At 43.3% G+C, this 16,849-nt stretch overlaps 1 protein-coding gene across 1 annotated transcript in view; it reads left to right on the top strand.

Moving 5' to 3' along the window:
• The first annotated feature begins 15,416 nt into the window (after nucleotides 1–15,416).
• The window catches only part of SYTL2 (synaptotagmin like 2), a 134,083-nt gene continuing 132,650 nt past the window's right edge, over nucleotides 15,417–16,849 (top strand). Inside the window, exon 1 of the mRNA XM_075546398.1 lies at nucleotides 15,417–15,505. The gene's annotated coding sequence lies outside the window, so the exon portion shown is untranslated. The remainder of the gene's footprint in view (nucleotides 15,506–16,849) is intronic.

Raw genomic sequence — 16,849 nt, 5'->3', positions numbered from 1 at the left:
CTCCATGGCTGCATTACCAGAGGTCCTTAAATAGAAGAGCCTGCCAATATTTTTCATTACTCACTGATTGATAAAGTGGTCTTCAGCTCCTCCTTTGTAATTCATTATTTTCCCTCATACAGTGGCTCTCAAATTCTAGTGTGTACTGCGTAGAAGACTTATCGAAACAGATTACTAGTTGACATTCCCAGAGTTTCTGATTCAGTAGACCTGTAAGAGGACCAAGAATGAGCCAGTTCCCAGGTGATGCTGCTGCTGCTCTAGTAGTGTAGGATGTGGAGTCTTCTCTTGGGTATGTTCTGTCTCCCAAGTCAGGTACGATAGCCTGCAGTTTGCAGAAGCCCATGCCTTCCTGCTCAGAAATGTTTTTAAATAAGAATATGTCACATTACAAAGAAATTTTAAAATGGCATTTTCATATTATTTTAATTTAATATCATATATGATTTTAATTAATATCAAATAACAGTATTTTAAAAACTTAAAATACGATTTTATTTTACTTTTAAAAGACAAACCAGTGTGAAGCATGTTGGTATCTTGTATAGTCTTTGATGTCTTTCCATGTTTATCAATCCACAAATCACTTACTGCCATTGAGTCTATGCTAACTCATAGCTACCCCCTGTGGGTTCGCAAGACTGTAACTATTTATGGAAGTAGAGAGCCCAGCCTTTCTTCCTGGAGCTACTGGTGGTTTTGAACTGCTGACCATATGGATTGCAGCCTAATATATAACCACTACTCCACTAGGGCTCCAATCACCAGATATAGGAAATACAGGTACATCTAATGGTTTTTGTCAATGGAGGAAACATACAACTTTATTGGCTGATGGCTGATTAACTTCTAGCTATAGTGTTGCCAACCAGGAGGCAAAAACCCTAAGGAAGGCTTGATCACATGCAACCTAGGGCTGACCTAACCACTGCAATAATTGTGAGTACTGATTCAGTATAATCAACAATTTAACTACAACATGATATGAAAATATTTGGAATTTCTATTGGTGATGAAGTCACACTAAATATTAATGCTGCTGTAGTTTATTACTTGGATAATGATCAAGAACAAATAATTCACTGGCCATTGAATCAGTTCTACTCATGAAGACCCTATAGGGCAGGGTAGAACTGTGAGTTTTTGAGACTGTAATTCTTGACGAGAGTAGAAAGCCGCCTCTTTCTCCTTCTGTGAGGCTGGGGGTTTCAAATCGAAGGAAGCGCTAATTCCTATAGAAGTCAATGCGTCTATTGCCACTGACTGAGTTGATTCCAACTCATAGCGACCCTTTATAGAATTTCTGAGGCTATAAATCTGTACTGGAGGAGGAGCCTGTCCTTCCCCAAGAGCTAGACGGTGAGTTTGTTCCAGTCCCAGCTGAGTTCCCCACTGGAAACAACCACCTAACACACCTCAAAGTGGTGTGAATACCAGAAGAGCTTCCCAAACCACAGAACCATGAGAAATAATAAATCATTGTTTTAACCACTTGTTTGGGAGTGGTTTGTTACATAGCAGTAGATGATGGAAAGAGTTGTTTTAAATCTCTTTAATATTTCCCTCTGTCCTTGGGCGTAAATCACACACTGTAAAATAAGCTAAACACAATTTGGGTGTTTTTTTCCCTCCAACCAAATAAGCATGATTTTTTTTCAAAGTTCATCACCCTTAATTTATTTGAAAATTCTGGCAATAAGCATAATTTTAAGGAAAGGTTCTTGTGTTTCATGCATTTAAGTCCTGTAAGATCTGTGGCTAGAGATTTGATATTCAAATTACCATATATCCTCGAGTATAAGCTGACCCTAATATCAGCTGAGGCACCTAATTTTACCACAAAAACTGCATTTAAAATGTGCTGAAAAACTCGACCTATACACAAGTATATAGGGTATAACTCTGACAAGCTGAAAGGTGCTGATCTTCAGGAAATGATTACATTAAAATCGTAAACTCAAAACACAGGATTCTGAGTTCGAAGACATCTTGCAATCTATGCAATCCCATCTCTAAGACGGAGAGGCAAGGACACTGAAGACTGAGAGGCTAAACCCTTTGTCCGAGGCCATACAATTTGTTTGTTGCCGGCAGTTCAGAAGAGAGGCCTCATTTCCTGACTTCCAACTCAGTGTCTTTCAATAAATAAGAAACAGTAACACGTACACTGTCATTTTCCTTATCTTATTTTATTTTCACAATTATATGAAACAGAACAGGTTTTTTACACGTCCCCCCCTCCCCCCGTGCCAAACCTAAAACCAGCTCCAGAACAGATATTTTTATCGTTTCTAATTTTATATAGGAAAAGCTGAGGGCTAGCGTTAACAAAACCTGTGCATTTTCACATAGCTCAAAATCCAGGACTAGATTCTGGGCTTAAGACCTTTGATTGAAGTTTGTTTTTTATTATATCATGGTACATGTCCTCATTAGTATGGTATATTGTATTTTTAAAAGCAAGAAAGTAAAGCATTTTTAAAAAAGACTTGACAGTAGGTGCGACTCTGGCTCGTCTCTGAATTAATTCGTCATAGCAATATACTATCTCATAATGGTTACTCAGTAAATATTTGTAATATGAAATGAATACATGAATAATTAAATAAACAAGGGATGGAGGAAAATGATATTCCACATATACCTGGCTCTCCATTCTTAAAGTGTAGAATGAAGAGTCCTCTATACTTGAAAAAGAATAGAAGGAAAAATCCACTCAGCAGTATTAGTAACATTTTTTTCATATATATATATACATATATTTTTATTAAATCATTTTATTGGGGGCTTGTACAACACTTATCACAATCCATCCATCCATCCATCCATCCATCCATCCATCCATCCATCCATCCATCCATCCATTGTGACAAACACATTTGTACATTTGTTCTATCATCATTCTCAAGCCCTTGTTACCCCCTCCCTCCCCACCTCCCCTTCCTCACGAAGCTTTGATAAATTATTATTATTTTGTCATGCCTTATGCTGTCCAACGACTCCCTTCACCCAGTTTTCTGTTGTCCATCCCCAAGGGAGGGGGTTATATATAGATTCCTGTGATTTTTTCCCTCTTTCTACCACACCTTCCCTTACCCTCCTGGTATCGCTAGTCTCACTATTGGTCCTGAGGGGTTTATCTGTCCTGGATTCCCTGTGTTTCCAGTTCTTATCTGTACCAGTGTACATCCTCTGGTCTAGCTGAATTTATAAGGTAGAATTGGGATCATGTTAGTGGTGAGGAGGAAACATTCAAGAACTAGAGGAAAGTTGTATGTTTCATTGGTGCTGTACTGCACCCTGGCTGGCTTGTCTCCTCTTCGCGACCAGTCTGTAAGGGGATGTTCAGTTGCCTACAGATGGGCTTTGGGTCTCCACTCTGAACTCCCCCTCATTCACAATGATATGATTGTTTGTCCTTTGATACCTGATACCTGATACCTGATCCCATCCACACCTCATGGTCACATAGGCTGGTGTGCTTCTTCCATGTGAGCTATGTTTCTTCTGAGCTAGATGGCCGCTTGTTTATCTTCAAGCCTTCAAGATCCCAGACACTGTATCTTTTGATAGCCGGGCACCATCAACTTTCTTCACCACATTTACTGATGCACCTACTTTGTCTTCAGCAATCATGTCAGGAAGGTGAGCATCATGGAATGCCAGTTTAATAGAATGAAGTATTCTTGCATTGAGGGAGTACTTCAGTAGAGACCCAATGTCCATCCACTACCTTAATACTAAACCTATAAATATATGTAAAGAGATCTATTTCCCCCTCATCATATATATGCTTATATATGTATATGCATGTATTTAGATCTGCATAAATGCCCTTTGCCTCCTAGCTTTTCCCTCTATTTCCTTTTACTTGCCTCTTGTCCCACTATCAGGCTCAGCTTTCATTTGGGTTTCAGTAATTCCTCTCGGTTACATTGCCCTTTATCAAGCCCTACCAGGCCTCCCACACCCTCCTTGCCATCAATTTTGGATCACTTGTTTTTCCCTTGTCCCTGGTTTGTTAACACCCACTGCCTTTCTCTCTCTCCCCCTCTCCCATGTCCCCCTGGAACTGTCAGTCCTGTTGTTTTCTCCTCCAGATTGTTTTTCCTGTCTATCTTTATCTAGATAGACCTGCTGAGACAATAATATGCACGAAAAACAAGGCAGAGCAAAAGAAAGCACAAAACAAAACACCAACAATAACAGCAAAAAACAATGACCAAAAAAAGAGAGAAATGCCTGTAGTTAGTTCAAGGACAGTTTGTTGATCTTTTGGAGTATTTTCTGGTGGAATCTGATGGGGTGCCATGCCCTGGACCCAAAATCTACTTTTGGTATTCCCTCAGGACTTCCTTGTTCTGTTCCCTTGCTGTTCTCTTGCATGCCCTTAGCGTTTTGCCTCGGTGTGGTGGGATCAGATCAGGCGCAATTGCTGCACTGTGTCTCTAATGTTGTCCCCATAGTGCTATGCATCAGGGAGGGATGACGTGTCTCGTAGTGGGGCTGGCCATATATGGTCCTCTCTGCGCATTGGCTGATCTGAGCAGAGATATCATTCTCAAGGCCTGGTGGGCCAGGATGTGCTCCACTCTCTCTTCCTCCTCCTTCATTTGCTCCCATGTGCTTTGATCAGACATGTCCCTCTCCCTGAACTGTAGCTTCAGTGCTGTCCCCTGAAGTAAATTATTCTGGGGGGAGAGGCGTGGCTGTCCACATAGTTGGGATTGGGGATGGCCCCTCTATTGGTTCCCTGCTTCATGCCGGTATGCTGCGTTCACATCTTGGAGCACCGGGTTGAAGTCTGATCCTTCTTTCCCTGTGGAGATATAAACAATATCCTCTCCAGAGTACCTAACAAATTAGCTCTTTCAATATCTCTATAGTGGTTACACATTGTGTTGCTAACTGCAAGATCAGCAGTTGAAAAACACCAGCTGCTCCCTGGTAAAGAGATGAGGCTTTCTACTCCTATAAAGAGTGAGTCCTGGAAACTCACAAGGGCAGTTCTATCCTGTCCTATGTATAGGATCCCTATGGGTCAGAATTGATTTGATGGCAGCGAGTGAGATCATGCATATAATAACTCGAAAGGTGGTCTCTGCATCATGGAGAAAAGAAGATGAAGAGAGATCATCCCATTGAGACCAGAGAAAACAAATATTACTATGTTTTCTCACAATTGAAAAACAGGTAGAAAAAAATTATCCAACCTAGAGTACCATTGTCCAATAGAAATATGATGAGAGGCATGCATTTAATTTTAAAACTTCTAGTATACACATTTAAAAATTAAAAATCAGATTATATTATTAAAAATAGTAATGTAATCCAAAATATTACTTCAGCATGTTATTAATAAGAATGTTACTGCTGAGATATTTTACATTCTTTCTTTTTTGTATTAAGTCTTCAAAATGTGGTGTGCATTTTATTTTTTGAGGATCTTAAGGAGGCTGTAGGTACCCTGATGGCATAATGGGTTGTGTATGCATTGGACTGCTACCGCAAGGTTAGCCGTTTGAAACCACCAGCTGCTCAACATTTGGCACCAATCTGGCACATCTCTGAACAATCTGGCTCAATTCCGATTCATAGGTGCCTATAGGACAGGGTAGAACTGTCCCTGTGGGTTTCCAAGACTGTAACTCTTCATGGAAGTAGAAAGCTTCATCTTTCTCCCTCAGAGCCCAAATACTGTGCCACCAGGACTCCCGATTAGCCATTAGAGAGATGCAAATCAGGACAACAGTGAGATAGCATCTCACCCCAGCATTCAGAGCAAAGTTTAAAAACACAAAACCCAAAAGAACATAACCCATACCGGTGCTGGTGTGTAGACACTAGAGCCCGCAGACATTGCTAGTGGGACTGTAACATGGTGCCATCGCTGTGGAAGATGGCACTTGATGCAGCAAGGAGGATGGCACTTCCTTAAAAAGCTGGAAATGGAAAATAGCATGTGATGCAGCAAGCAAAAACTTGCTACGTATCCCTGTGGCAGGAAGATAGAAACAACCTTACGCCCAGCGATGGAAGAGAGGACCAACTATGGTAGCATACAATGCACCACCGTGCAGTGCTAAAGAGGAAGGCTGTATCTGTGAAACACGTCATAACATGGGTGAACCGGGAGGACATGATACTGAGTAAAATCTATCAATCGCAAAAGGACAAATATTGAATGAACTCTGGTTGTTAGATGTCAAGAAAAGTTTTCACAGTAGAAGATGTATTCTTTTGATGGTTATAGGAGGGGAGAGTGCTGGCTTCATAGACACATGCTTATTTGAGGGAAGGGGAAGGTAATATGGAGTAAGAGATCAGTCAAAAATGATGTTGTAAGGGGAAGACCCTGAGGAGTTCAAGAGTTAAAGGCAACAGAGGTAACTGCTGTCATATACGCAATCCCACAATACAGGTGCTTTCTATGTGGATGCCTGAAAACAAGTAGTTCAATGGACTAATGGACCACAAAAACTCATGACTATGAGACCAGAAGAACTAGATGGTGCCCAGCTACCACTGTCAACTCTGATCACATTAGAAGGTCCTGGATAGAGTGAGGGAAAAGACCAAGCTTGTTAGTAGGCTAGAGGCAGGTGGCACCCTGCCAGACGATGGCCCTTGGTCACCCTCCAGGTCTGGAAATGAACTCACACCAACTCAGTTTCTGGTCAATGAATAGATCTGTAAGGGAAAGAGTAACGCTAGGGAAACACAGAAACCTTAGAATAATGACCCATTTCAGGTTAAGGAGACAATATTTATCCAAGAACAAAGTCCAAAAGAGTTCGGAAATAAAGAGAAACGGAAACGGGAAAGAGAGAAGGAACTGAGTAAGTGGTGTTACATTGCAAGGATTGCAAACAATGGTGTGAAGTAAATGATGTAAGAATTATTGGATGGAAAATCAATCTGTTCAGTAAACCTTCACCTAATTCACTATCGTTAAACAATCAATAAAAGGTCTTCACCCTAAAATAAATATTCTTTGAGGTTTACCAGGGATGGGATGGTCAGGGAGAGGCAAGCACTACCTTGAAGGATGATGTCAACTCGCAGTGACCGGGTGCGGGGTTGCTGAGGCACTGGGAATCACCGAGGAGCTGTCATTCTCATCTTTAGATGCAAATAAACTTGGGCGAAGAGGAAGGTAAAAACTATTTTTCTAAAAAAACAGCTAATGAATTCATCACATGATAAAAGGCTATGAGATATAATTCACCTTCTACCAAAGAATCTTCTATTAATCAAATATGGTCTCCCATTTTTTGAAGTAACATTTGCTTTTTCTTTGAAAATAAAAATGTTTTCTAAAACACTGATCAGATAGGATAAATCTAGAGCTTTTTCTAAAGCACAATCAATGTTAAAATGCACTTTGATAATGCACAGATGAAAGGTACTGGAATTATGAAAAATAACTTTTATTTACATATCTAAAGGATGTGATCAAAAGGATTTTCTTTTTAACATTCTGAAAGAACTCTGGATGAAAATTCATACAGATGAATAGAGAGGAAAATGAATGGCTCTCTAAGATTGTTGCTCTTGGTGTTCTTAGTTGCCTTTGAGTTTAGGGTCCAATTCATAGTGATCCCATGCACAACAGAAAGAAGCAGTGCCCAGTTCTACACCATCTTTACCATCATTTCTATCTTTGAACCCATTTTCATAGCCACTGTGCCAATCTCCCATTGCGTGTCCTCTTTTTCTTTGTTAAGTTTCTACTTGAGGTAGAGATGTATTTCTTCAGGCACCGGTCACTCTTGATAACATGTCCAAGGTACCTAAGACAAAGTCTTACCTCAGACAAAGTCTTGCCATTCTCACGTCTGTGAAGCATTCTGATTATACTTCTTCCAAGACTTGTTCACTCTTCTGAAAGTCTGAAGTAAATCCAACATTCTTCAACAACACAATAATTCAACTGCATTAATTACTCTTTGGAACTTCCTTATTCACACATGTGAAGTTTTTGTATACATGTGAAGTGATTGAAAATATCATGATTTGAGCCAGGCACACCTTAACCCTAAAAAAATGACACCTTTGCTTCTTAACATTTTTAAGACGTCTTTTGAAGGAAAAAGAAGAGGATAGAAGGAAGTGACAAACAGATTTGTCCAGTGCAACTGTTTGATTTCTTGACTGTTGTTTCCATGGGTCTTAATTGTGGATTCAAGTAAAGTGAAATCCTTGACAACTTCAAATGTTTTTCTGCTTGTCATGCTGTGGCTTATTGATCTAATTGTGATGATTTGTGTTTTCTTTATATTGTGGTGTAATCTGTACTGAAGCCTTTGATTTTCGTCAGTTCTTCCAAGTTCTGTTTACATTCAGCAAGCAAGGTTGTGTCATATCTATGTTGTTGGTTGTTAATGCTTTTCTGCATTTCAATGCCACATTTTATTCATGTAGTCTAACCTCTTGGACTATTTTCTCAGCAAACAGGTTGAATAAGTAATGTAAAAGGATAATACGACTTTGATGCACACCTTTCCTGATGATAAACCAGACAAGCATCTCCTTGTTCTGTTAGAACAACTACCTCTGTACAGGTTCTACATGAGAACAATGGAATCTTCTGGAATTCTCATTATTTGCAATATTGTCCATAATTTTTTATGATCCACACTGTCTGATTTATTTGCATAGTCAGTCTTTTTTGGTATCCTTTGTTTTCAGTAAGATCCATCTGATGTCGGCAATGAAATCTTTTGTTCTATGTCCTGTTCTAAATATGATGTGAATTTCTGACAGTTTCCAGTACTGTTACAACTGTTTTTAAATTATCTATAGCAAAATTGTTCTCGTAGGTGATATTAATCATAGTGTTTGATACTTTCTGCATTCCACTGAGTCACTTTTCTTTGAAATGGGTACAAATATAGATCTCTTCTAGTCACTGCTCCAGGTAGCTATCTTGAACTTCATCTATTTGTTGAAACATTTTTTGCTTTTCCTCAATGCTTTCAGTGCAGCTCGGACATATTCTTTCAATAGCATTGGTTTTTGATCTTACACCACTTTGTGAAATGGTTGAATATCAACTTGTTCTTTTTGGTACTGTGACTGTGTATTTCTACCATCCTATTTTGATGTTTCCTACATTATTTTTCCCATAGTTTCAGTAATATAACTCAAATTCTGAATTTGACCAGGTAACAGGCATCAGAAGGCAACAAACGATATTGTTGAGATCAAGGGGGATTGAAGCAGAGACCCAAAACCCATCTGTAGACAATGGCACGTCCCCTCACAAAAGGGTCACAACGAAGGGATGAGTCACCCAGGGTGCAGTAAAACACCAATGAAACACACAATATTCCCCTGGTTTCTTGAGGCTTCTTCACCCCCCACCATCATGATCCCAGTACTGCCTTTCACTGTAGGCTAGACCGAAGCACGTGCACAGATACAGATAAGAGATAAGATAGTGCAGATGGATATTGGGTCTTAACTCAAGTACTCACTTAACACAAGAACACTTTGTTCTAACAATCCAGCATTCTGTGGTGCTAACCTTCCGGACACAATCACTGAGGACAAAATGGGTGCATAAGCAAACATGGTGAAGAAAGCTGATGGTGCCCGGCTATCAAAGATATGGTGTCTAGGGTCTTAAAGGCTTGAAGGTAAACAAACGGCCATCTAGCTCAGAAGCAACAAAGCCCACATGGAAGAAGCACACCAGCCTGTGTGATCACGAGGTGTCAGTGGGATCAGGTATCAGGCATCTAAGACCCAGAATAAAACCATACCCAAGTTGAATGCATGGGGCATGGAGTGGAGACCCAATGCCCAACTGTAGACAATTGGACATCCCTCACAAAGGGGTCACAGGGAAGAGATGAGCTAATAGGGTTCAGTATAGCACCGGTGAAACACACAACTTTCCTCTAGTTATTTGGTGCTTCCTTCATCCCACTATCATAACCTCAATTGTACCTTACAAATCAGAGTAGACCAGAGCATGTACACTGCTATAGGTAAGAGCGTGCAACACAGGGAATCCAGGATAGATAACCCCCTCAGGGCCAACAAGGAGAGTAGAGATACAGGAGGATTAGGGAGGGTGTAGAGGGAAAGGGGGAACCGATCACAGGGATCAACTAGAACCCCCTCCCAGGGGGCAAATAACGGAAAAGTGGGTGAGGGGCGAGGGAGGATAATGGAAGATATGGAAAAGAATAATCTCTAACTTATCAAGGGTTTGTGAGGGAGGGTGGGTGGGGAAGGGAGGGGAAGAAATAGGGAGCTGATATTAGGGGCTCAAGTGGGAAGAGAATGCTTTGAAAATGATGATGGCGGCATATGTGCAAATGTGCTTGACACACTGGAGGAATTTTGGATTGTGAAAGAGATGTAAGAGCCCCTGATAAAAGTATTTAATAAAAGAGAGAGAGAGAGAGAGAGAGAGAGAGAGAGAGAGAGAGAGAGAGAGAGAGAGAGAGAGAGAGAGAAGAGCTCATGACACACAGAATCCAGGAACAGGGCTGGGAGTAGTGATATCAGAAGGGGAGGGAGAAGGTAGGGAGAGGAGGGAAGAAGGGGAATCATGTCGCAATTATCAACACATAACCACACACACACTCCCCCCCCCACCAGGGGGATGAACAACAGAAACCGTGGGGGAAGGGAGACAGCGGTTGGTTGAAGCCATGGAAATAATAATTTATAATTTATCAAGGGGTCACAAGGGAGGTAGGAAGTGAGGGGAAAAAAGAGGAGTTGATACCAATGGCTCAATAGAAAGTAAATGTCTAGAAAATAATGATGGCAACATATGTACATATATGCTTGATACAATTGATGTATGGATCTTATAAGAGCTGTAATAGCCTCCAATAAAATGATCTTTTAATTTAAAAAAAGAGGAAGCTTCAGAATCTTTTCTGAAGCTTTTGGTCCTTTCTTGGTCTTTTGGCTGTTTATAAAAGCCATACTGATGCCACAATATTCGTGAATCTCAGATATCTTTCTGGCATGGTAGAGCCCTGAGTTCCCACCTTGATTTTGTTACTAGTTTGTCATTTCGCCTAGGCTTGAAGGACAGATCTTCTCAAGTACGTCCTATCTTCATCTGTAAAAGGCAGATACTAATAACTACCCTTCCGACATCACAGGGTTGATGTCAAGATCAAACAAGATAATAAAAGCGAAAGGGCTTTGAAAAATACAAAGTCATGTCAAAATACAGGGCATTATTAAAGACTGTGGAGAGATTGCTAACAGAATTTGACTCAAGGCCAAAGTTTTGTTCTTCCAAAAGTTACAAAGATATTCAGTGTGTGAGCTTTGCACATTATTTAGAAAACCAAATTCCTGCTTTGGTGTCCCAGTACCACGGCTGAATTGTGTTCTAAATGCTGTACATTCGATATCTGCTTCTATAAGTCATCTAACCACATTACCACACCAGACATAATTGTACAGTGCTTCAGCAATAGCTGCAATTTTTTGGTGGGCAAGCAGTTGTAAGTGCACATAGTTTAAAGTCAAAGTCATGCCTTCAAAGAAAGATTTTTTGATTTTCCATGGTGGCAACAGTGTTACTCTCTAGAACATATCTACATGAGAGCTGTCTGCAAATGCAATTCAATAAGCATTTACTGAGGGCCCCTGGCAGTGAGAAGAAACAAAGAAAGGGTTCCTCTAACTAGAGTGAGCTTTAGAACTTGGAGGGCATGGCCGATTCCACAAGACAAGGTAGAATGAGCTCAATGTCAACAAAAATCTTGAGAAGTAAACGGTATGGACTCACTCATCCAGTGCAGGAGTACAGTGCTAGGTAGCATTGGTCCTGAGTCTTGGTGCAGGAGGAATCCTAGGTCACAAATAGAGAGGAAGAAATACAAGTGAGAGAGGAAGATAGTTCAAGCCTGAAGGAATCACACCTAGCCCATCCCACAAATAAAGCATTGCCTATGAACTAATTGATTAAACTAAGCAACTTGGCAGTCTACTTGAGGTTCTACAAAATCATAGCTGAGTGCTCATAGGGACTGAATTCCAGATTCTTGTTTGAAAGACTTAGCTTTATGGCATTCCACCATTCCAGTAAAGAAGTTCAAAGAGCAGTCACATGCACAGTCACTGAAAATAACACTCCATTTTATTAATTCCATAGGGCTGCAAGAATTTATGTATTTAAATAACCCATGCCCTATTAGAAAATTCCTTCAGACCTGTGTTCCACCTGCAGGTTTTGAGGGTCACTTCCAAGTTTTCCATCAGTTTTTATAAATCTTAAATTAACCGTAAGGGGTTCTAGTAGCCTAGTGGGTGCATTGGGCTGCTAACTACAAGGTCAACAGTTGGAATTGAAAGATGAGGCTTGCTGGCTCCCATTAAGATATACAGCTTCAGAAACCCAAAGCAGCGGTTCTACCCATGACCTATCGGGGGTTATTATGTGTTGGAACTGACTTGATGGGTCTGACATTGGTTTGTTTTTTACAAAACATAAATCATTATGCAACCTTTAGTATTTTTAAGGATTTCACTCTCTCTCTCTCTCTTCTACTTAGTTATTCTTTCTTCACCCAAAACAATTAATTCTCGTCTAAACATTATTACATTATATGAGCTAACATTTATTGGGTGCTTACCTTGGCCTAGGCAGTGTACTAAGTGTGCTATTGCATGCTCTCCTTTAATCTTCATATGAGGTGGTACTCTTACTAGTTCCATTTTACAGTATAGGAATAGAGGCTTACAGGCTTTAAGAGACTGGCCGACAGTCACCCTGCTAATTCAATGGTGGAAGCAGGACTTGACCACAGTCTGTGATTTAACAGCCCCTGTACAGTACTCAGCTCCTTTCCTTTGAATATCAACTTAAAATGCTGTTAAGTACTGTTTGTATGCAAGTCATTTCAGTGTGGCAACAATCTCCTATTGGTTGAGTGGAACAGGACACTGCTACTTGGATGTGGTCAAGTTCACTAGTGTTTGGTGAGCATTCTGTGAAAGGCACTATGGCAAACACATATTTTTATTGTAACCCTGAAAGTAGGCCAAAGAGGGGAGCATCATGGTTATCCCTTTAACAAATGATCAAACTGAGTCACAGAGGCTTATTAACTAGTGTAAATTCTGGTGTCTGAACCTTGGCTATTTGATGGGCAGAGCTCTAGCTTTGAACATGAGATGCATGACCTCTTTACCTGAATAGACGTTGCCTTACCATTTCCCCTTTGCAGTCCTGCCCCTGAGTGGAAGGAGATGATCCTTAGACTTCCCGTAGCGTTAGGCATTGATGCTGTTTCCTCAGGAAGAGTCTGCATGAGTGGCATAGTGGTTAAAAGTTGGGCTGCTAACCGCAAGGCCAAGGCCAGCATTTTGGATTCTGGAGGAAAAAGACAAGACTTTCTGCTCCTGCAAAGAGTAACAGTCTCCAAAGCCCACAGAGGCAGTTCTACCCTGTCCTCTGGGGCCACCGTGAGTGGGAATTGACTTGGCAGCAGTGAGTTTGTTTTTTGATGGCACAAAAAAAGAGCTCTGTGGGATAAGTGCTGGGCTGCTAACTGCAAGGATGGCAGTTCAAACTCACCAGTCACTCTGCCAGATAAAGATGAGGATGGCTTCTTCTGAATTTTCCAGACTCCAACTCAAAAACTCACGGTCATTGAGTTGATGCCTTCTCATAGGGACCCTCGGAACAGGGCAGAACTGCCTCCTGTGAGTTTCCAAGGCTGTAACTTTACTTTAACAGAAGTAGAAAGCCCTGTCTTTCTCCTGTGGAGCAGCTGGTGGTTTTGAACAGCTGATCTTGCAGTTAGCAGCCAAAATGGTAAACACTACACCACTAGGGACCCCATTTACACTCTCAGAAATCCTATCCCTAGGAGTTGGAGTCAAATGGATAGTAGTGCATTTGGGTTTTTTTTTTTTTAATTTGGTTTGTTTTGCACAATGGTTAAGGGACCATCTGCTAACCCAAAGATCTGCTTCTAGCAACACTGTAAGTTCAAACCTAATAGCTTTTCTGCAGGAGAAAAGACCTATATATAAAGGATCCCTATTAAGAGTAATTCAGATGAAGGAACACAACAACCGCCCCCCCACTCCACCCCAAATGTGGTCCTGCCATTTTTCTGCTCAAAATTACTCGGTGGCAGCCACCACCATTAGGGCACAGCCTTTCTCCAACATGGCAAGTGTGGCTCCTGTTCTCACACGTCTACCCTGTTTAGCTTCAGCTCTACTTTGCTCACAGTCCTTGGGCAATCGCTGTTACATGTGGCCAGCATCTCCACTTAACTGTCTGCACAGACTAATGTCTCCCCACTTCTCCCTAGCCCAAATGATAGCCCTCTTTTAAGACTCACTTTGGTCCCATCTGTATTTCAGCGTCTGATGCTCCCCTCCCCCAGGTGAACGAACACATTGTTCATCTATTATAGCATACATCACCCTGAATTGAAATCATTTACAAATCTGTCTCTCCAAAGGCAAGGCGAGTGGCTGATTCAATCGTTTGCATCCCTAGTTCTCTCTCAGCCAACACAAGGGCACAGTAGACTCTCAAAGCTTGTGTGACAGACCACACACATTAACACAATGTGGGGACACCTAGACCAGATTAGCAGCCTTACCCCCAGCACGGACCTAGGCCCTTGGGGATCGCATGTATAAGATTGAGAAAGGCAAGACTTCTGGAAGAACTTCCTGTAGGCAGCGGCCACCCTCAGTTTGGACAACACTGAAAGGGGAGATGGGAAAAGAGGCTTTACAGTTCACCTCCTTCTGATGCTTGCTTGGTTTCGTCGTCATGAACGTGTCAATATGCCCTCCTTGTCACCAGACAGTGCCTTCCAGGGCCATGCCATCCTCTTCTTCAGTTCACCAGGGGGTTGCCCCAGGACACCTCAACTCACCATCTACCCAGCCCTAGGCATTATGCTATCAGATGCTTTCTCAGCGTTACCTCTCGGAATCGTCTGGACAACCTGGGAGGTATTTTTATTTAGCTCACCAATGAGCAGACTGCTGCCCCAGAGGGTAACACATGCCTCCTTCCCAGCTCCGGGCTGCCTTCGCTCTCCCGCGAGCGGACGGGTCCTTGCGCTCGGGGCACCAAGGCCCCCTCACGCAGAAGGGTGTTTTAGAGAACAGCGCGGCTTGTTTCATGGGCACAGAAAAGTTGGTTCGAGGCCAGGTCCACTTGAGAAGAAGGAGAGATGGGGGGGCTAGGGCGCGCTGAGGCGCTTGGAGACCGGAGACAAGAAAGGGAGCGAGTTAGGCGCGCGGGGGCCCCAGACGCTCCGGGGAGGGCGGGGCGGGGCGCGGGCACCGCCCATTGGCCCGTGCGCCCGGGAGCGCGCCCCCGCCCCCCCCCCCACCGCGCCTCCCACAGCCCGCCGGGGAGCCAGCCCCGCCCCTCATTGCTGATAGTGGCCGTGCGACACCTGGGTCGCCTGCGCGCGAGGGCACTTGGCAGAGCCGCCAGCGGCCGGCCGGATAGAGGAGGTCGCAGCGCCTGGCCGGGAGCAAGGTAACGCGCCCCGCCCCGGGCTCCGGGCTGCGGGTGAGAGGACGCCGAGACGGCGGGACCCGCTCGCTCCTCGGGGGGCTGCATGCAGCTCGGACTGCAGACCCGGTCCTGGTCTCGGCTTCCCTGCCCACTCGCTGGGTTACCGCACCAACTTTTCTCCCCCGCCCGGGCTCTGGTTCCTCCGCTGTAAGTGAAGGAGGTGGGACCGGACGCTGGGCTTCAGTCTTCTCACTTGGAAAGGGTGAACTCTTTTTGGTTCCTAGGAAGCCCCCTTCCTCAATTTTCCACCTACTTTAGAGCAGCTCAGTTCCCGGGGGACCCTCGGCTCCAGGAAGCCGGGCTGTCCGGGTAGAAGGAATCCCAGCCGGGCTGTTGCGGACCTGGCAGTGGTGTAGCTGCCCAGGTGGTTCAGGTGAATAAAGGTAGAGCGGTTACCAAGCAAGCTCCAATGCCAAGTCCATTCTGACTCCTAGCGAGGCTACAGGACAGGATAGAACTACCCTGGGGGCCTTCGGAGGCTGCGTACCTTTCCGAGAGCCGAAAGGTTCATCTTTCTCTCCCTAGAACAGAGCGTTGGGAAAGGAAGAATAGGGGTGGTTAACGATTTCTACTCTGAAGAGAAGCAGAGTTCAGGTAGCATTCTCTTCCCACAAACCTAAGCTCGCCTCACCTTGAGCTGTAAACCACACGGGTGGACTTTATCATCTCACCAAGAGGAAACCCAAGTGCTTCAACGTTTAAGCTGCAGGGCTCCACCAGTTTGTAGGAAGTGGCTCTCTTCCTCCGTATCCATCTTCCTCCTCTTTTTCCTCACTCCCTTCCCACGCTTTTCCCTGTATAATAAGTTCCCTTTGACCCTTGAGGGGTTCCATCTCCTGCCTTAATGAAAATTTTCTTTATTTTCATTAGTGCTGGTTGGTGACCAAGGGCACCACTCCCCGTGGCCTCTGGGTTGAGATGGAAGGCTAGATAAAAACAGACTGAATCATGCAGTCAGCCTCCTGATGGGGTGTGGGGCCGGGTATTGGAGTATACAGCCTGGCAGGGATATTAAGAGGAAATCCGGTAGGGCTTCAGGCAGACAACTGACAGACACTGGGACGTGTGATGAATTCAAACTACTGCCCAGCTTCCTGTCCCCCTTCTGGCAGCATTCCGGGGTAGGGTGGGTGCCTCTGCTGTCAGCTGCCGAGCACCAGTCAGGCGATGACTGAAAGTAGCTGAGGCTTTGATGTGTGTGTGTGTGTGTGTGTGTGTGTGTGTGTGTATGTAAGGTGTCCATCACCCCCTCCTCTGCCTCTCTCCAGCCCTCCGGGTCTTCTGCCCACTTCACACTTGGTGTAG

The sequence above is a fragment of the Tenrec ecaudatus genome, chromosome 4, assembly GCF_050624435.1.
Source record: "Tenrec ecaudatus isolate mTenEca1 chromosome 4, mTenEca1.hap1, whole genome shotgun sequence".
Taxonomy (NCBI): domain Eukaryota; kingdom Metazoa; phylum Chordata; class Mammalia; order Afrosoricida; family Tenrecidae; genus Tenrec; species Tenrec ecaudatus.
This window is presented reverse-complemented; position numbering and strand designations above follow the sequence as displayed.